The following is a 20838-nucleotide window of genomic DNA, read 5'->3' on the forward strand; positions in this document are numbered from 1 at the left end:
GTATGGACAAAGAGACTGAGGCTCAGAGAGATGACTTCACTTGCTGAAGACCACATAGCTAGGAAGCAACAGAGCTGGGCTTTCACTGGGCATTCTAGTTAGAAGCTATATTATTAGCTCCAATGTGCCCCAGCGCCCAAGACCTGATCAGAATCCAGATCGGAAGATGTAAAAAAAAGAGAGTTAAGTTGAATGTTCTTGGTTAGTTACTCCCAGGTGTCTTGCAGTTTAGAGCACGGATTCAGCACTTAGGGCACCTCTGTGCCCACAGCTGTAAGGAACTCTGGGGTAAAACAGCTGAGGAAAGCTCGTGCTGTGCTCCCCAGGTTCTCATGCTCCGGTGAGATGCAAGGGGATGAACTCGGGGAATGTAGTGGAGTCTTAACCTCTGAGAACCAACTGTTAAAATATTTAGGAATATTTTTACATCAACGTTTAATTTTAGAACAGTTTTCAATTTACAAAAAAAAAAAAAAAAAGCAAAGATAGTGCAGCATTATCATATACTCTGCATCCATTTTTCCCTGTTGCTGAAGTGTCACATTCATATGATACGTTTGTCAAAATTAACGGACCAATATTGATACATTATTTCCAACTAAAGTCCATACTCTATTCATATTTCTTTACTTTTTACTTAATGTCCTTTTTCACATCCAGGATCCCATCCAGGATACCACATTACATTTTGTTGTCATTTCTACTGAGGTGCCTCTTGAATACAACAGCTGCTTAGATTTTACTTGGTTTTGATGACTTGACAATTTTGAGGAATACGGATTCTGGTATTTTCCCAACCGAGATTTATGTGAGGTTTTTCTCATGATTAGAGTGGAGTTTTGCATTTTTTGGAAGAAGACCACAAAGTCCCATTTTCATCACATTATATCAAGGGTACACACAATCAACATGGGTTATCACTGTTGGTGTTACCTTGATCACCTTGCTGAGATAGTGTTCGTCAGATTCCCCCACTGTAAAGTTACTTTCTCCCCTCTTTCCATGCTGTCCTTTTTGAAAGGAGGTCATTATGCACAGTCCACACTTAAAGAGAATATTCAAGAATTTTGTTGAATCTTTGGTAGCTTAAAATCAGCCCGGATGAGAGTACACCATAGAAATCAGCAAACTCTTTTTGGAGAGCTGGGTATCAGCACACCATTGGATATGTGGCTTGGGCTGAGTTTCACAAGATGGTGGACAGGAAGGTGGGGAGGCATATGGATGAAGGGGCTCACTGTGTGGAAGTGAAGAAGATTCGGAGGCAGGAGGGGTGCTGTGCTTTTAAGACACAGATTGGGATTAAAGAAGTTTGGCACAGACATACAGCCGCCTGACAATCCGACAGAAACCATTACCCAAAGGGTTTTAACATCAACAAGACTGGGACCCTGATGGACCTACCTTTGTGTTTGCCTTTTCACAGTAGTAATGATTACCATTGGTTGAGTACCTCCTTTGTACAAGGTATTTTCCAAAAATACAACAAGCAAGCAGCAACGTTGAGATTTACACTTTCTCTGTAACTCCAAAGCGCGTTTCCACCAGCCACGCTCTTCTCTGTTTCAATTACTGCCTCCTTCCCTGAGTATTGGTTTACTTATCAGATCTGTTTCGAGGTGGTGTGATGGTGATTGATGGTGAGTTTCCAAGAGTTGATTAGTGGTGGGAGTGTGCTGCCAACTGCTGTTCAGGACGTTCTGTCTCAGTTCCTGCTCCTGGAAGTGCGTGAGAGCTGAGACGGGCACCTCACTATAGACTCGGGGGGTTTCATTTCGAGTCATGCCAAGTACACTGACATTTTACTGTGTAGGCTTGCAGACCAAAGTCCTCCTTCTTTATAACTTTATTTTTCCTGTGAATGTATCATTAAGGAAGCAGAAACTACGACACCCTTCACCTTTGGATCCCCACTGAACTCTGTGTCTGTGATGTCTTTCTGGTTTAACTGATGTACGACTTCATTTTTTTTGAAGGTGGTTTTTAAGAAACAGATTTATAAAAAGTCATCACCAGACTCAATCATTAGGGTTTTGGTTAACTTTACAAAACTGTACGATCTACATGCATACTGAACAAATATATACAAATAACACAATATATTTCATTTTAAAATTCAAACATAAAAATCATTTAGAGTTCATGAAATATTTAAGGCAAATGAAACGTAACTTGGCCTTTTTCCTTTTGAGTCATTCAGGGAGTTTAAAGATATTTTAGGATAAATAGTCTTAAAGAAGTCTTAGAAGGTTAAAATGGGACTTGCTTGGATTAGGGGCGGTTGAATCATAAATTTCAGTTACTATTTTAAAGTAAGACTCCACTGGATTTATTAAATCTGGGCAATATTTGGGAACTGTTCTTAAATGATGGTAATGCTATTTTTACTTTCTTCTCACATCACCGAGGCTGTTTTTTAACAGTACAACTAGAGATGAGGTGGAACAAGAGTTACATTCAAGAGAACTTTGTTTTATTTGGTCCATTTCCCTCCCACCACTGCTGCAACCCCACCCGCGCCCCTAGCCCCAGCTGCGTCTTTTACTCAGGGATCTGGCCTGAGATGATGGGACCCAGGACAGATACCTGACCCAATGGGGAGTCAGTTTATGGACCAGCTGAGCCAATCCTCCTCCCAAGAGCATTTGCATTTGGTGACAAAGACTGAGTCAGCCTGTTGATGGATGGTGATGAACCAAAGGTCATAGGGAGTCAGAGCTGGAGTCAGTCTATATGCCAGCTGAAGTCATGCAGTGGTCAGCCACAGGAAGCAGCAGAAGCTGCTCTATGCAAAGAAGTGAGAGAGCAGAGCCACGGCATGAGAGAAGGAGGGAGCAGCCTAGTTGATTTCCTGGTTCAGACCCCTGTGGCCAGATGATCTTGGTTTTCTAGTTCTGAATGCCTGTGAGATTGCTTGTTCATTTTTTTAAGTTCTTTAGGTAGGTTTCTCTCACAACACAACTGATTCCAGACAAAGATAACTCCATTTACCAAATGTCAAGTCCAGCCTACAAAACAGTTCCCACCCCTTCAGCATCACACCAAATTACTAAAAGGTCCATGGGACAACACAGGGATGATTATGGGAGATAGGCAGGGTATAGGAAATGGGTATATAAGGAGCTTTGCCATCTGTTATGGCTTATATGCCCAAATTTCATGTTGACATTTCTGATAGCATTTCCCATAAGTCTTTTTCCCTTGCAACCTCTGTGGGCCAATGAGTATGTTCTGCCAAGATCAGGGCTCGGCACCCTCAGCATGGTCTCTGCCAAGCCATGAGTGGCATCATTCCAACATGGCAGTCTCCTCCTCTGTTCCTGATAGGTGACGGTAGAACTTTATAGGGATGCTTGAGACAGAGGCTCAATTATTCAAGAAATATTTAGTGACTGCCTGCTCTGGCTAGGCGCTGTGCCAGGTGCTAGGGCTATAGCCAGGAGCTAAATGGTAAATCTCTTACCTGAGTGGAATTATATCCTGGTGGGTGTGAGGGGGCAATTGTGATAAACACTAAGAGAAGCATCTATAGGGCAGCTTTAGAGAATGACTTGAGATGGTAGGACAGGATGAGGAGCCTACTTAGAGGGGCCGGTCCATAAAAAGTAGAAAAGAAGGCATGCATAAAGTCCCTATTGTGGGACAAAGCTTGGAGAGATCAAGGAACTAAAGGAAGATGTGGTGGTTGGGTTATAGTGACAGAGAAGGAGCACAGGAGGTGAGGGGATAGGCAAGGGTTGGTAGGCCATGGTGGGGAAGTATGTTTTCCAAGGGCCTCATGTGTTGATAAATTTTTGTCCACCTGAATTAATCAGACACTACTGCTAATGATGTCTTATGCTTCTGTAACTTAGGGTATATAACTGAGACTACAATTTAGGACAGTATAATCCCAGCTTTTAAGGGCAAAGAGACAACCAATTTTAACTGATGTGTTGGATTAAAGATGGCTGCAAATTCTTTGATAATCTTCTCGTTTCCCCTCCCTTTATCTGGGGGCTGGCCTGTGACTACTTTGGCCAACAAAATGCAGTACAGTGACGCAACACATTTCTCAGCTGAACGTTGAAGAGAACCAGCAGTTTCCTCCTGGAGGTCTTTTGGAACCAGAAGCTGCCATGGAAGAAGTCTAGTTACCCTCCAGAAAGATAGCATGGAAAAGGAGAGGGGTCTAGTGGGGCCCAGCCTCTAGCTAACCTCATCAAGGTGCCAGGCATGTGAATGAAACCATCTTGGAGCCTCCAGACTGGTCTGACCACCCGCTGAACACTGACTCCTGACCTCGGTTAAGGCCACATGGAGTAGAAGAATGGCCCTGCCACGCCCAGCTTAAATTCCACATGATGTGAGATATAACATCACGGTGGTTTGTTGAGGTCAGTGGTGGTTGCTTAAATTTTGGGGTAGTTTGTTACACAGCCACATACAGTCAGCACAGTTAGCATCTACATTCTTAATACAAATGACTTAGTCTGTATTTATATTCAGCTTTTTAAACAATTGAAAATAGTTCACAGACCTTCCTTATCAGTGGGAGCCTTAGACTGGGAGTCACTGCTTTGTGGCCTCCCATATGCATCCCGTTGGTGCCATGCTACGCCATCGAGTTTCCTTCTTCTGATGTATTAGTCTTGTCTGGATTACTTTTCCCCCTGAGGAAAATATATTGTCCCCTCCAGGCCCCCCCATCATGCATCTGGACTACTGCAGCCACCTTCTAATCATGGGGGCGGTGACTCTGTTCTGGTCACTGCTGTGGATCAGCAGCTAGTATTTGGCATCGGTAGGCACTCAAAGACATTTGCTGAATGAATTAATGAAATTTTTACTTCAGACTTCACCCCACTCCCCATATCTCCCATTCTGTATCCTCATCTTGTGTGCTTCTGCCAGGATTATGATCCTAAAACAGAGATCCAGTTACATCACTTATCAAACCAAAATCCTCTGGTGAGTGGTCCCATTGACCAAAGAACAAAACTCTCAATACAGCCTTTATGGGACTTCATGATTTGATCCCAATCTGCCTTTTAGGCTCATCTCCTGAACACCAAGCCAGCCACTCTGAGACGTCATCTCCTGAGAAACCATGCACGCCCTCTGCTCATGTCTTGCTCTACCGGGATTGCCTATCTGCCACCTTCTCAGCCAAGCTAGGTGGTACCCATTCTTCAAATGTCACCTCCCATGCATATTCCCATTACCACTTTCTTCAGCTAGTGAAACTCACCATCCCTTCTGAACTCAACATGCTTTGTTCATATTGCTCCTATGGCGTATGTCTGTCTCTTCCAAGAGACAGCAAACTCCCTGAGGGTGCAGGGGTCATAACTTATCCATCTTTGTGTCCCCAGTTCTTTTTTTTTTTTTTTAAGATTTATTTATTTATTTATTTTAGAGGAGGGGAAGGGGCAGAGGGAGAGGGCGGGGGAAACTCGAGCAGACTCTGAGCTGAGCATGGAACTGGATACGGGGCTCGAGCTCACGACCTTGAGATCACGACCTGAGCCAGACCAAGAGTCAGCCACTTAACCAAATGCATCACCCAGGCACCCCTGTGTCCCCAGTTCTTAATAATTAAAGCTAAAAATCTACTGAGTGCTTGCAATGTGCCAGATATTTTACACACTTATCTCTTTAATTCTCAAAATAACCATAGGAGAGAAGTCATATTGTGGCTCCTATGGTAGAGTTGAGGAGATGGAAGCTAGGAGAAGTTAAATGAATTGGCTGGAGCAAACTACCACACGGCCCAGAGTCCAACATAGGCAACCTGAGTCCACAGCTTGCAAGTGTGGCTAAGGCACAGGCTGCGCCCCAGGGTAACCCTGGACTGCTGACCAGAGTCAACCAAGGAAAACACACAGACTGCTGTGTGTCCCACAGCTGAACCACTGCACCAGTGGAACACTGGTTTGGGGCACAAGCATTTTTCAAAAGCCCCTCAAGGTTGAGAACCCGGATGATAAGTGTCACCAGGAGCATTTGTTAAATACATTGATTACCATGTCTCTTTTCCAGAAAATTCTGTTTCACTAGATTAGGGTTGGAGCCTGGCAACTTGTGGTGTAAGGAGCAGCCAAGGTAATTTTCATCTTAAAGGAAGTTTGGGAAATACTGCTAGAGGTCAGAATTTCAAAGACATTTCAATAGGTCTTTAAATGTCAATCCATCAGTTGCAGTATGAAGACTCAGGAAGATTTCTGGTTCTGTCTCATGTGGGTGAGGCTTAAAGCTTCATTGGCACTGCTCTTGAGGGGAACTGGGCTGGAGTAGTTGATAGCACTACACACTCACACAACTCTAAAACTGTCTACTGACAGCACCTGACAACAAAACCCAATATTTTGGCAGTACTCATATACCTTGAGCATTCTATATACTTTAGACAAAAACCAGGAGAAAGGCCTCATGCCTTCTTAATAAGGGTAGAAGGAGATCGGGCAGGCACCAGGGAAGCCGTGCTTGAGGCCAAGGACTTCTTCCCCTCCACGTCCTCTTCCGGGGCCTCCCGAACTCTGTCGCCAGTGCACGAGCACACACACCGGAGTGACAGAGTAGGTAATACAGTGAGACTATGGTCATCACCTCTATTTCCCTGGACATAGACCTATAAGGTGCCTGATGTAAGGCAGCCATCTTGCCTGTCCCTGTCTCCTGAAGAGTGCACTCATGTTCCCTTTCGACTGTCTCTTGTCTTATCAATGACTCTCTGGAATCTTGGTCAGCTTCTTTCTGAGCTATTTCATGAGCACCATTTTTACCAACTCCATTTTATCCTTTCCGTCTGTTGTGTTTACTGACCCTTCTCTAGATGCAGAAGGAAATGCCTGATCTTTCATACTTGATGCATGCAATTTCACTCCTGCAACCAAGAAAAATCTCTCCTTTGCAGCTTTCTTCTCTTTTCCCCTTCCTTACCCCAAGAAAAGTCACGGATCTATTTGTGGACAATGTTCCAGTTCTAGAATTTACCCTGCCAGAATAATCTTCCTAATGGGAAATCTAATGGGGCCTCCCACTGCCAGAGGAGACCACCCCATCTGCAGCTGGGGACAAGAGACACTCCCAGACCAGATGTCAAGAGACGCAGCAGATCAGGGCTTGATGTATATTCATTGCTTATTTAATATTCGAGCATCTTTTTCTAAAGATATTTCTATTGAACTCACTTGTGGTGTCACCATCTGGAAAATATCAAGCCTCACCCCACTGAGGTAAACCCCTATTGCGCATTTTTCCCCTTTTATGTGAGCCCAGTGGGCATAGAGTGTGTATCTCTATGTTTAGCAGAGTTCCTTGCCAAGGCAGCTCTCAAACATATGATATTCTCTAAATAAATCAGTGTTGTAGAGACGCATTAACAACCACTCCTAATTGATGCTAACAGAGAGTTTAAATGGGGCTCTAAGGAGCTCCCATGACTTCTTGATGTGAGGTCCTTTTAAAGTGGTGGATTAGGGTTTTAAGAGAGAATAAGCTGTCCAAAAATTCATTTATTTCATTACAATCAGTTTTTAAATTGGGCCAAATATTCTCCCAAGGTCTAGAATAAGATCTGTGTCTAAACCTACCAATAAAGGGCTTAGTTAACTCTCAAGGACACAGACCAAGAGGCAAGCATTGTGCTACAGACCATTCAACCAATGGGAATTGAAAAACCATAGCTGTTAGACAATAGGGATGATTAAGATGAAAATTTATATTTGGGTGGGGAGAGTAATCATATTTTGCTCAGCAGGCTTATTGTCTTTGTGTTTTGAAATAAAATTAATTTGCATTCTCTGGGTGTTCATAAACTGGTGTGGGGAAGTATCTCAGATATAATGTAATTGGCAAATGAAAAATAAGTCCTTTTTTAAATTAAATAAGCTCTAGGTCCAACGTAGGGCTTGAACTCATGACCCTGAGATCAAGAGTTACATCTCCACTGACTAAGCCAGCCAGGTGCCCCCAAAATGAGTCTTAATTTTTAAGTTTGTTGCAGATAAGGTAAAAGCGAATAAAATTTATTCATCCAAAAATTCATATAAACAGTTGCTATGTGACAGTGGTAACGTGGTTCCTAGAGAGAATAAGACACCCCCACAGGACACGTTACCCACCACACTGAGTTCACCTCAAGTAGACAGGATGTGAGGCAGCGTATTATGTCTCACAAAAACGTGTTTCAGGCTATTGCTCTAAAAAAGTATCCATTCATTGGTGATATGCTCATTTTCCTCTATGCCTAATAAGTACTGCATGGAGGTAGTAAAAAAAAAAGCGATTCTAGGTAAAAAGGACAAAAGTGAGTAATTTAGGAAGAAGGAGACAAATTTGTCTTACTTTTTTTTTTAAAGTAAGCCATAGATCCCAACACAGGGCTTGAACTCCCAACCCTGAGGTCAAGAGTCAGACACTTTACTGAGTGAGCCACCCAGGTACCCCAAAGCTTGTCTTACTTTAGACCTAAATTAGCACGGAGAGGAAGTTGGGAAGTTGTTGAAAAGTAGCTGACACTGACAAGGATGAACCGGGTGCAGGCATTCCCCTCCCTCTCCGCCAGTTCTATTTCTATTCAATAGTCAATATTTCTATTGAACTTCTATTACAAAGGTGGATGCCCGGGTGAGCGGGTGAGTGTAACACACACGTTGGCCCCTTCAGAGCCCCAGGCAGCGCAGGCTCAGTGAGGGAAGCTGTGCACACAGCTCTGACACTCTCGCCCTCCTTGTGCCCCCTGCTCCCACAGATTCCGCTGCTGCATCTCTCCAGCTCCGCTCTCGGGGCTCCTTCCACCTCAGCACGGACTCGTGATTTCTGGCACATTCCTCTTATTGAGGCCATTTGGCAATTCCTCTGGTAGGGCACTTGGCAAAATTTTCCATACAGCATGAAATCATATCAAAAATCATTTTGTTGACATTAGGACTGAGATGACGACGACGTTAGAATCGAGATGTGATGTGATGTCATCTATTTGTCTTATACACATTTGGGGGCTGAATTCTAATTGTTTGCTGGCCGTCTTTAAGATTATTAGACATATCAGGTAGAAAAGCACTGTCCTAGCACAGCTGGTTCTAGCACAGATTTTGATGTTTGTGAATTGTGAAGTAAAATAATGTTTCTCAAAAGAGAAGTGACCCTCTTGAGTATGTCATATGCATTTCTCCTTTCCTTTAGCAAAAAGAGCTTTTGTTGGAAAATGGCAGGTGAAATGAGATTTTCACCAGGAGGCTTTTGGGAAGAGGAATCCACTCTCTGTTCATGAGCACACAACGCTGAACCAACAATTGAGGGTTTGTATGCCCTGGGAAAGGTGCTGAGTATCTGGACAGAGAAGGGTCCGAGCCACACTCGCTCCTGCAGGCTAGGGCCTGGCAGATGGTGGGGGGCGGGGTGGGGTTGTCGCTAACAAGTCAGCTAACAAGTCAGCAGTCATGATCTCACAGTGTGGAAAGTGCTGGAACACAGGTGTGTACAAGTATATTGAAGGGCCAGAGGAGGAGTTACTAAGACTGCCTGATAGTGAACACGGAAGGGTCAGAGATAGGCTTCATATATTCACCTTGTGCTCTGCCACCAGCTATAGTTGCAAATTTGTTTGGGAAGGGTTTGTTTGTTTGTTTTTGCTGGTATCCATTCTTTGGGGTTTTCCACAGACCGTTATGTTATCTGAAACAAAAACAGTTTTGGTCCGTAGTGGGACATCTGAGAGGTGGATTTTCAGGGCCACCTCCCTAAGTTGTGAAAGGAGAGGAGGAGGCAGCCCCCCAACCCCAGCATGAAGGAACTCCGCATGTCTGAAGTAAGTAATCCTGTGGCTGGAGATCAGGCTAAACAGTAGGAGGGACAAGAGATTAGTAGAAGAGTGTGAGGTGGGCCTCGGAGGACAGAGGTGGGCCAGGATCTAATGACAGCCCTTGTGGGCTGGGGAGAAATTTTGGATTGTATCTTGAAGGCAAAGAAGAGCTAGTGAGGGGTTGGAGCCCAAGAACAAGGCCAGATGAGATCAGTTGTGAGAGGATTCTGGCAGCGTCAGGGAAGATCGAGTGAGGGCAGGTAGAGCGTGGGAGACAAGTGAGGAGAGCATGGCTTTGGTCTGATGACAGATGATGAGAGCCCGAACCAGTCTCAGCCCCTGGAAACTCAGAATGTGACCTTACATGGAAGCAGGGTTGCTGCAGATATAATTAAGACACAAATTAAGATGAAGTCACGCTGGGGTCAGGTGAGCCCTTCATCCAATACGATTGGTGTCCTTTATAAGGTGTCTCTTCTTATAGAAGAGAAGACACAGGTATAGAGAGAAGGGGGCCGTGTGCAGACGGAGCGGAGACAGGGCCGGTGCGGCTGCATCAGGGATTGCCGGCAAACACGGCAGCCAAGAAGAAGGTCTGGGACATCTCCTTCCCTCCAGCCTTCAGAGAGAGGATAATCCTGCTGACATCTTTAGACTTCTAGCCTCCAGAACTATTAAAAAATAAATTTCTGTTGTTTCAAGCCACCTCAGTCTGTGGTACTTTGCAATGGCATCTTGGGAAGTGAACACACGGAGTAGAGTGGAAAAGCCTTTATTTTGCTGCAAAGCCAGACAGGTGAGTCTTCTTGAAGACCGGAGGGAAGGTAAGCGCAGCACAGAGCCGATGTGTTTAGGGACGGGAGTGACGGCAGGGGCAACGGAGAGAGTTACAGCCTATGGGCATCTATGCTCTATGAAGCCAGGGATGGGGATCACCTGCTGAGAGTGAAGGGGGCTGAATGAGGTCACAATTTCTGTTACCATCTGTATTAGTTCTCTATCACATGTCACAAATTGCCCCCGAATTTAGCAGCTTCAAACAGCAAACATTCGTCGTCTCACATAGTTGCTTTCTAAGAGCCAGGAATCTGGGACTGGCTCAGCTGCGTGGGTCAGGCTCAAGGTCTCTCACGGAGGTTGCGATCAAGGTGTCGGACAGCACTGCAGTTTTCTAGTTTCCACTGGGGCTGGAGAATCTGCTTCCACAGTGGCTCATTCACATGGATCTCTCTATATGGTCCTCACTACATGGCAGCCTGTTTTCCCTTCTTGCAAGTGATCAAGAGAGAAACCAAGTCATAAACCACAGTGTCTTCTATGACCTAAGCTTGGAAGTCACACCCCATCGCTTCTGCTGTGTTCTACTGCTGATACAGACCCGTTCTGATACATTGAAGGGCAAACTACACAAAAGAACAAATACTAGGAGGCAGGGATCATTAGGAGCCATCCAGGAGCCTGGCTACCACACCACTGCCATGCTGAAGCCTCCTGAATCTTGTACAGTCCTGGTATTTCCCCCTGAGTTTCAGACACACACCATTAAGGTGTCTTCTGGCCATCCCCTTTTAAAGGTCCCACGAGCACTTCAAAGGCAACCTGTATAAAACTGAACTCTTCATTCTACTTGGGGAGTAGAAGCCAGATTCCTTCCCTACCACTCTCTTAGTCAGAAGCTCCAGCAGTGACTCAAACACTCAAGCTAGAAGCTGACATCATCCATGACCATTCTCCTTCACCAACTCTTCCAATTCAAACCATCAGAAGTCCTATCAGTTTTACTTTCCAAATACTTCTGGAATCTATTGCCTTCTCTCCAAACTGACTTTCACAGCCCTACTTAAGGAATTTATCTCTCACCTGGATCACTGCAACAGCCTCCAGACTATTGGACCAACATATAGCTGTCACGAACCATGAAGGTTCTAGGATTTATCCTACTTGTGAGCCAACAAGTTAGCTTGGATTCTAGCAGTTTCATGGATGCTGACAGAATACATAAGATTCCTGGGTCAGAGACAAAAGACTCAATAACTCCCAGCATAGCAAACAGCGTGAACCCCATTTTCATCTCAGTTCCCCTTGCTTTCCTGAGAACCACAGGGTCAACACGGAGTGACCCAGGCAGACGCTACATCCACAGTGGGATTCTGCCTCAATTGAGAAACCCCAAGCTTAGGAAAGCTGAATGTTTATAGCAGCCTATAAGCAGAGCTGCCTGCCCTTCGCTCCAAAGAGAGTCACTATCTCCATCTTCCAAGGATGCTTTGGAACCTAGGATTCTTAGAAGGAACATCCTTGAAAGAATAATCCAGAACAAAAGAGCAATTTGTACTTCATTTGCAATACATGCAAAAAAAAGTGAGAAACTCAGTGGGATTGTCTCCCAACAACAGCCAAACCCAAATCAGGCCATTCATTGATTTCCCATACCTACAGAATAAAGTCAGGTTTCTTAAAGCAACACTGTCTTCCTCTGCAGCCTCATCCCTCATACTCCAGTGTGAGCCAGAAACGATGCACAGCCCCTCCTCAAACAATCGGTGTTACTTCTTGTCTCCAGGTCTCTGCCTGAATTTCCTCCTCCTTTCCCTAGAGATCATTCATCACATGCTCTGCGAAGTCACTTCTGAGGCTCACGTGCATTTTGGGTGTTGCTGGGTTAATGTTTGTCTATGGGGACAGGGGTCAACAATCCTTACTCTTTATTGGACTAATTTACCACTTGCAACCATTTTCTTCTTTCTCTAGAAGGAACTGCCCTTTATGTGATGAAGTCACTGCATGTTCCAGTGAAATGAGTCTCCATGATTTTCTTGGCAACTTCTGTGGCTGTGTCAGGTCAATACCTCATTTCTATTCTCACTCCTGGTTCTACTTTGCCTCTTGGCTGCACTGTCTCCACAGTAGGGCTGGAGCAGCTTCTTTTGGGTTCTGGGTCTGGTTGTTTTTACTCTACCAACGTCAAAACCAAATACATATTTTCAGTTACAAAACAGCCCTTCACACCATAGCTTTATAAACTTCCGACGGGAGGCCTACTGCATGGCCAGAAGGAGCAGAAGCAAGGTTTTGAACAGTGGCCCACAGCACCATCAATTTCTACTTCTCCTTGGAAACAGAGCTGAATAGAATATGTCACAAAATACTGTAGTTTTGAGACAGCTTTGAGAGATGCTGTGAGAAAACTATTAATTCATTCCAGAAGTGAACTCTGGTGGTCATTTGACCATGTTTCAGGAATCCACTGGTTTCCAAAGAATTCTTAGGAGTGGCGCCCAAGCAACACTGACTTCATCTAACTCCTTTCTTTTATTGCCCCCATTTGTTTTGTTTGCTTGTTTTTGCTTTTTTGTTTTTCTGTGAAATGAACTGAAGATGACTCATCAACCTGGCTTGGAGTAAAGAGAACTAACAAGGAGTGAGAGCATAAGGCTTGTAACGCACCGCTGGAACACGAACGAAAAATGTCGTATGAGATCATGCCCATGTGCATGAACTAAAAAGGTACAGTTTTCCCATTGGGCATTTCCTTTTGTTGTATGTGTGTCACCTTCTGGGGCATCTGCCCGGCTGACAATGACTCTTCTTACCGAGGCCTCTATGAGATCTATAGAGCCGGGCCCCTGACAACCATGTGTATGGAACCTGATTCTGGCCCCATCTCCCACCCCACAGGCATCTTCTTCATTCCCTCACATACTCCAACCACCGACAGCAATGACTGGAACGTAGCAAGTGTTCAATAAACATGTGCTGAATGGGTAATCAGGGGAAGTGAGACTAACTGGAAAGGTCCCTCCTGTGCTTGGGGCTGGAACTAGAACATGTGGACTCTGGAGCTGGAGGCAGCCTCACCCCACCATTGGGGCTGAGGAGCAGGGGAAGGGCAGAGACCATGGACACCTGGAGAGAGGTCTGGAGAGTGAGAATTTGGGCTGACTCCTGCTGATTCTCTAATTTCTGCTACCAGGCCTTTCTTGAATAAATTCCTTTGTCTATGCCTAAACTAGCCCCAGGGTGTGAGCCCAACACAGTACAGAAAACTTGGAAGTTGATGTGGCAAAATCTAGATGTGATAAAAGTAGGCCCCTCACTACCAGAAGCCCTGGAGCAGAGATGGGTTGTCACATCTGGGAAATGCTGGGTGAGCTAGCCACAGCGCACCCTTTTCTCTCCCACGCTTCTGAACTCACAGGTGTGTTCTGACAACGATGCAAGGACCCTGGCTCAACACAGTGGAGACATGAAATGGTTAAACAATAAAACCCCCATTTCCACAGAGATATCTGATAATGTTATACAGGAAATATTGTGAAGCCCATACTGGAGCTCTAAAAGCATGGTCTAAAGTGGAAACATTTTTTTCTCTCCCCACAAAAAAACAGACAAGTAAACACCATCTCTCATTGCCACAGCTCCACGGAGACACAAAGACAGACCCAGCATGCTTGGCACGGAGTGGTACACAAGAAGTTGCAAGGCCACACGTACACACTGCGGCCCTGCGCGTCAGTAACTGGTGGCAGGCCACTCCGCCGAGGATTATGGAAGTGGAGGGAACTTCCTAGGTTCTTAGCAATTAGGAATTAACTTAGTGAGATAGAGCTGATGAAGTTTTGGTATTTCAACTCTGAACTTTGAGCATTTACAAGACTCTCAACAATTTTCTGCAGTTAATACGCAGTATGCCACGCAAAGGAAACGCGCTGGCACAGAACAAAGAATTCAGATGACAAGAGAAAATTCCAGACGGACTCAGGACCAAGACCTTTCCCTTCGCCACAGCCAGCTTAGTATTTCGCCAGTACTAATGAGCAGCCATATTACCTATTAGTGGCTGGGTTTGCTGAGTTAGGCGGCAGTCCCAAATACCCACTCGGTCTCCAGGCTTCAGGCAGCTTGGGGGGATTTCTCACTCCCGGAACCTGCAGGTTCTGTGCAGGTCATGCTGTAGGTCCCCTGCCTGTCTTTCCGCTCAGGTACCGCCTGAAGGAGCAGTTCCCACCTGGGAGGTGCTGTCGCCTGGCAGAGGGAAGGCAGAGGGCACAACCACACCATGGCTTTTAAAGCCTCTGCTCCCAAGGACACCATGACCTACACACACACACACACACACACACACACACACACACACACACACACCACACACACACCCCACTGGCGCAAACAAGGCCCGGGGCAAAAGGCTGCCTGCAATGGGGCAGGCAGTTTGATCTCCCAGGGACAACCACTAGGGTGGGGCTGAGTCAGGAGCGAGTCTGTTGACAATAAGACAATATAGCACAGCAGGGATGAGGTGTATTTCCAGAACCACGCTCGCTATCAATGGCAGTCTGATCTACATAATTACGCTTAAGTTAATGGTATAGTAAACAGTTTACGGGCTCAATCTATAATGTGGGCTTGGCCATTTCTAATGACTCCTTTTGTGGCTCCCCAAAGCGTGGGTATCAAAGACCCCCTCAGGTATTAATAAAAACCAGTGGAACCCTGACTGGCAAATGCAGGCACAATTCTGACACTGGGGAAATGACTTCCCTGGGATATCTCAGGGGAGTGTTTTTCAAAGTGTGGTGCGTGCTCCTCCTGCAGCAGAAGGACTTGAGATGTCGGGTCAACATGCAGATTTGGGGGCTCCAAGTGGAATCTGAGTTTCTCGGGGTGAGGCCCAGGGATCTGCGCTGAAACAGCCTTCCCGGTGATTCTGACTTGTCAGTGCAGAAATTCCGCCCTCACCTGGGCTCGCTCCGCTCAGAGAGCATTACTCGCGACACCCGTGTCATCAGTTGCTGTCCTCGTGTGCCCGCCATGTGCCAGCTACACCCATGTGCTGGGGGTCCAGCCAGGACTTGGAATTTCCTGCCAAGTCCGACAGGAGGAGGTGCTTTTTATGGAATGGCTTTTAATGTGAGCCTCTACCCTTCCTTCACATGCACTGCAGTTTATACAGTTCACTCTTTTCCTCATAAATCAACATCTGTGAATCATTCTGTCATTTGTCTATTTTTAGAAATGACATGTGACTATATTAAACAATGTTCTCATAAAAAATCCTCTTATAGTAGTAACAATTGTTTGAAAACGTATATTTTAACTGCTTTTCCTCGACAGTGCACATTTGGAACAAAATCTGTGATGAAAGCTTAACCGTTAAGTTTCCAAACTTGATTTTTTTGTGAGGTTTGTACATTGTTAAATATTTCAGTTATTGATCCCTAAAATGAAAAATAAAATTTTAAAGTTTATATTCTGGCTCTGCCTATGATTTTCCAGGGCTTTTTAAAAGAGAAAGACAGCAGTGTTCCATGTGGGATGATTTCGTTTTAGAGTTCTGTTGCAGTGACCTCTGCCCCTGCCTGGGTCATTAAATTCAATACACTTCTTCCAACTAAAAGTTTCCTGGCCTCACTGTGCCTTACCCCAGCCTGGGTGAGCACTCTTGTGACATAAGCTGCCCCAAAAGCTGCCAGCTCATTTTAGGACAGTTCTGCTAGCAAGGAGTTCTGTGAGGCCTGTCTGCTTCCCTGTGGACTCTGAGGTCATCGCCGTGCTCTGCAAGAGGGGACACTTAGGCACAAATCCCTTCAAGGTCTATTCTGCTGTCCACCTCCCACCTCATACATGAATTACTTCCCAGACTTGGTTGAGCAAAAGAGTTCATGACATTAAGATCTCAAAAGTTATTTCAAAGAGAGGAGCGGACAATTTATTACAAAATTCAGATAAGAAGAAGAAGGGAGAGAGAGAGAAAAAAAGAAGGGAAGATTTTTTTTTTTTACTACCTAAACTTTACTGAATAAACACAATATCAAACAAATGCACTCAAATATTGTATAAAATATCAATTTTAGGGGCGCCTGGGTGGCACAGCAGTTAAGCGTCTGCCTTCGGCTCAGGGCGTGATCCTGGCATTATGGGATCGAGCCCCACATCAGGCTCCTCCGCTGTGAGCCTGCTTCTTCCTCTCCCACTCCCCCTGCTTGTGTTCCCTCTCTCGCTGGCTGTCTCTATCTCTGTCAAATAAATAAATAAAATCTTTAAAAATATATATCAATTTTAAAGGCCTTTCTTTTCAGGCTAAGGACAAACACAATACAGGTAGCCATGCTCGTTTAGCATAATTAGCTGATTTTATACAGCACTTACATCTTTTAGTTCACAAGGATATTATTAAATGATAGAGGATATCTAATATAACTATTTCTAAAGAACTAGGAAATAAATTTCTAAGAAAGAAAGATTTTACAGACCCCATATTTTATACCCAGTCCCATCAGGGGAAGGGGAAGGGAGGGAAGAAAAGAAGGAGAAAGAAAAGAAAAGAAAAGAAAAGAAAAGAAAAGAAAAGAAAAGAAAAGAAGGGAGGGAGGAAGGGAGGGAAAGGAGAGAAGGAGGAAGACTGCTTTGTCCACTCTGCCTCCATTGTTTCTGCTATGCTGCCTGACCTCATAGCACCTCTCAACTGAAGCCACACATTCACATTTCTGTGTCTCTCCAATGCTGGGCTCTCTCTCCTGTGGCTCCTAAATTCTGCAAGTTGAGCACACATGTCACAAGATGAGAAGCATCATGCCCCAGGAACTTCTGGATCTCCAGGAGGTTGGCACCAAAAAGGACAGAGGGCAGCATGAAGTCTAAAGTCAACCATCATTGTCATGAAATTGTCGTGAGACTCACTCGCCAGGAAGGACATGCTCCCTTTTTTACTGACCAAAGAACGACAGCTCGTTAACAAAGCATCACAACAAACCATGCAAGCACCTGCCAACTGTTTTATATTCGGCTACTGTCATCTTAGTTTAGTTTCTTGAAATTAGAATGTTTCAACATGGCCTTATAAAAATACTGCATTCTGGTTCTCGGGCAGAGTATCAGTTCAGAAAAGCTGCAAGGTTTGAGCTGCCAGTGTCTCTTGCATTCCTGGTTTCGTCTGTAATTTCTGAAGACTAGTAAGTAGACATGGCACTTTACAAATACACAAAGACAAGGGCCTGGCCTTCGGTCAGAAAAACAGAATCCAAATGAAACTAATCCAAGCAGAAGCAGTAACAGACAGTTACTATTTTAGGGGAGGGCATTGGCTTTGGAAAGCTAAGTTGAAAGTATTCCTGTTTTTGTTTTTGTTTAGAAATGGGAGTGATTTGAAGGGAAAGGGGGCGGTCCCATCCTGAGGTTTGCTCTGTGTTTAATCTACACGGGCTCGTGGTCTCGGGAGGTCACTCAATTCAAAAGCAAAGTTGTTCAAGCTGACTCCCCCCTAAAGAAACTGCTTTCTATGGCAGACAACTCCTTTTTTCCAATGGCTTTGTGGCTGACCTCAGCTCCCCAGACAAGTGTAGGCTTAAATAAGATAATTGCTTTCCAAGGCATTATGCCTCTCTTGTAGAAAATCTCCTAGAACACAGAGCACACCTCTACTGGGAGAAGACCACACCTGAAGTCATGGTCCTAATTGGTTGTTTTATTTGCCTTCATCAGAAAGCTCTACTGGCTGCATCAAACAAAAGTCAGGCATATTTAACTTCCTAGAAACAAGCTAGTTAGGCGGCACTGGGGCAGAGTCACTTAATCCAAGACACATTTTTACACAAACCTCAAGTTATAACCCACATATGGTGGCAGATCATTATCCTAAGACTCTAAATTGAACCAGTTATATAGTTGGAGGGGGATCTATCATAATCTGGAAAACTTTTCTTTTTACTGGTCTATTTTAACAAGTGTAGGGAGGAAATAAAACTCGAAAAGCATAAACTGTTTTACATTTTGAATTGAACTTTGATAAAAATGGAAATACTCCAAAATAAAGAAATACTGGCAAAGGGGGAGGGAAAGAGGCACACAGAAATCAAGGAGAAAATGTGGAAATAAAGAAGTTCTGTTACTGCTTTTACATTTCCTGATTTAGTTAAGTGAAAGGCAGGATACACAATTATACAGAGATACGATCCCTAATGAAAGAGAGAGGGTGCCAGAGAGAGACATAGACACACAGACAGACAAACAGATGGACTTAAAAGACTAAAATGAAATGGATCAACATAGACTCCTGTGACGAGCCCCGGGTCTCGGAATCATAGATAATTTTCATTTTGTCTTTGGGCCTTTTCATGTTTTCCAAGCTCCCTACAATGAGCATGTTTTTCTTGAACATAAAAAAAAAATCAATAAAATTTTTAAAAACTGGTTTCTGATTCAAAATGCAAAGATCTTTAACTCCACATCTGAGCACATAAGCTGATAGACTTTAGGGCTGTTAAAAGTGGAGTTTCTATGTGTGCTAGTGCACCCCCTGGGGCCCAAAGAAGAGGGAGGAACACCCCCCCCCCCCCCATTTTGCATAGCTCACAGAAAGGTATAAGGACTTCTCGGGCCTAACACACCTGAATAGTTCCAATGCCCCAGGCTGCAGTAACAGATGACAAAATAAAGGGCTCTTTTGTGCTGACCTATTACAAATGACTACCATGGTCATCTCTGGGCACCGACTGCAAGGTCAATTCTAAGCGTTGCTTTATACCTTATGTGTGCTGCCTGACGTGAGCCTAACGCGGTGGAAGCCGAATGCTGTGTGGAAGCCAGGTTCACCGTGCTTGCCGGCTTTCATTGGATTGGTTGTTTCTGGAGCCATGATCTCTAGACTCCAGGTCATTCCAGTGCCTGGAAGAGGTCGAGCTGGGAGAGCATGCAGAAACGTGCTCCGGGCATCTTGTTCTGTCCACTTCCGGAAGCTGGCTGCACAAAGTCTCCTCCGCAGACTTTTATGTTTCCTTGGCATTTGGCCTTTGGATTGCTTTGTGGATAAAAGGTACCCTTGGAGGCAGACTCCAGATAATTATCCTGGCCCGCTGCCTAAAACTATTCACTGCATTTGTTCCTCTACTCGAAAACCCTTGAATACGAGGTTTATTTGGGTGAACAAGATCCTTTCCACGGAAATGCAAATGCCTCAAATAGAGTCATGAGCCATCTGTCATTCTGACTTGAGCATAAATTTGTTCAATCAGATTGCTTCTCTTCTGACACCTCGTACGCTAGACTGAGAAGCGGAAATGTTGCTGATCTGTAAAGGGAGCTAAGTGTCAGGTAGAGATGGAAGGATGCAGCTTGAAGACAAAGGCAGCAGGTGGCCACTCTGACCTGGGGGCCTGAGGAAAGAGACAGGCAAAGGGATTTGAGGAGTGGCCCTCCCCTCTCCTCAAACCTCAAAACCAGACTCCTCCCTCCATTTTGCTGTCCTTCACCAGTTCCACAACTCCTTCCACTTTGCACCCCCCCCCCCCCCGAACTAGCTACATCTTCCACCATCCTTCCATCTGGGGCTAAGTCCTCTGCCTGATGGATCCCACCTCCACTGCCTTCCCAAAGACCTCACTCTAGCTCCTTCCTGCTGTCTCCAGCATCTTCAACCTCTTTCTTCACTGGCTCCTTTAATCTGTTTCACTATCTAAACAAGCAAACAAAAAATACTCTCCTTAAACCCACCTCCCACTCCAGCTTTGCCCTCTCTCTCAGACTTCCGGGAAGAGTTGTTTACACTTCTTACTTCCATGACCTTACCTTCTACTCTTTCCTCTCCCCTTCACTGCTCTTCTGCTCACCTCCCCACAAAGCACCTCCCCACAATGAAACTGCTCTTACTCAAATCACTAGTGACATGGTGATGAAATGCAATGGAAACTTTGATTCTTGGCTTATATGACCTTTCTAAAGCCCTTGACCCTGGTGACCTCTTTCTGCTTTCTTGGCTCTTTTTCTTGGCTTCTTCGGTCCTGTTTTCTCTGGGTAACTGGCTCTCCTCTCAGTAGCCACACGCAGATGGCTCCTATGTCTGTACTCTCAGCCCAGGCCACCCTCCCGAACTGCACGTTCTTAACCAACTGTCTACAGGACAACCTACATCTCACAGACCTGTCAGCCAACATTTTCAAAATGGAACCCATCACATTCTCCCCCTACTCCCACCAGGCTGATGTCTCATGTCCTGGGGACTCTGTCCACACAGATTCCTCTGGTTGGAGAGCGCTCCTTCCCCCTTGACCCTCTGA

General features: G+C 45.0%; 1 protein-coding gene across 1 annotated transcript in view; it reads right to left on the bottom strand.

Moving 5' to 3' along the window:
* The window catches only part of FOXD1 (forkhead box D1), a 178671-nt gene that overhangs the window by 709 nt on the left and 157124 nt on the right, over positions 1 to 20838 (bottom strand). The window lies entirely within an intron of this gene.

This window comes from Ursus arctos, unplaced genomic scaffold (assembly GCF_023065955.2).
Source record: "Ursus arctos isolate Adak ecotype North America unplaced genomic scaffold, UrsArc2.0 scaffold_5, whole genome shotgun sequence".
NCBI classification, from domain to species: domain Eukaryota; kingdom Metazoa; phylum Chordata; class Mammalia; order Carnivora; family Ursidae; genus Ursus; species Ursus arctos.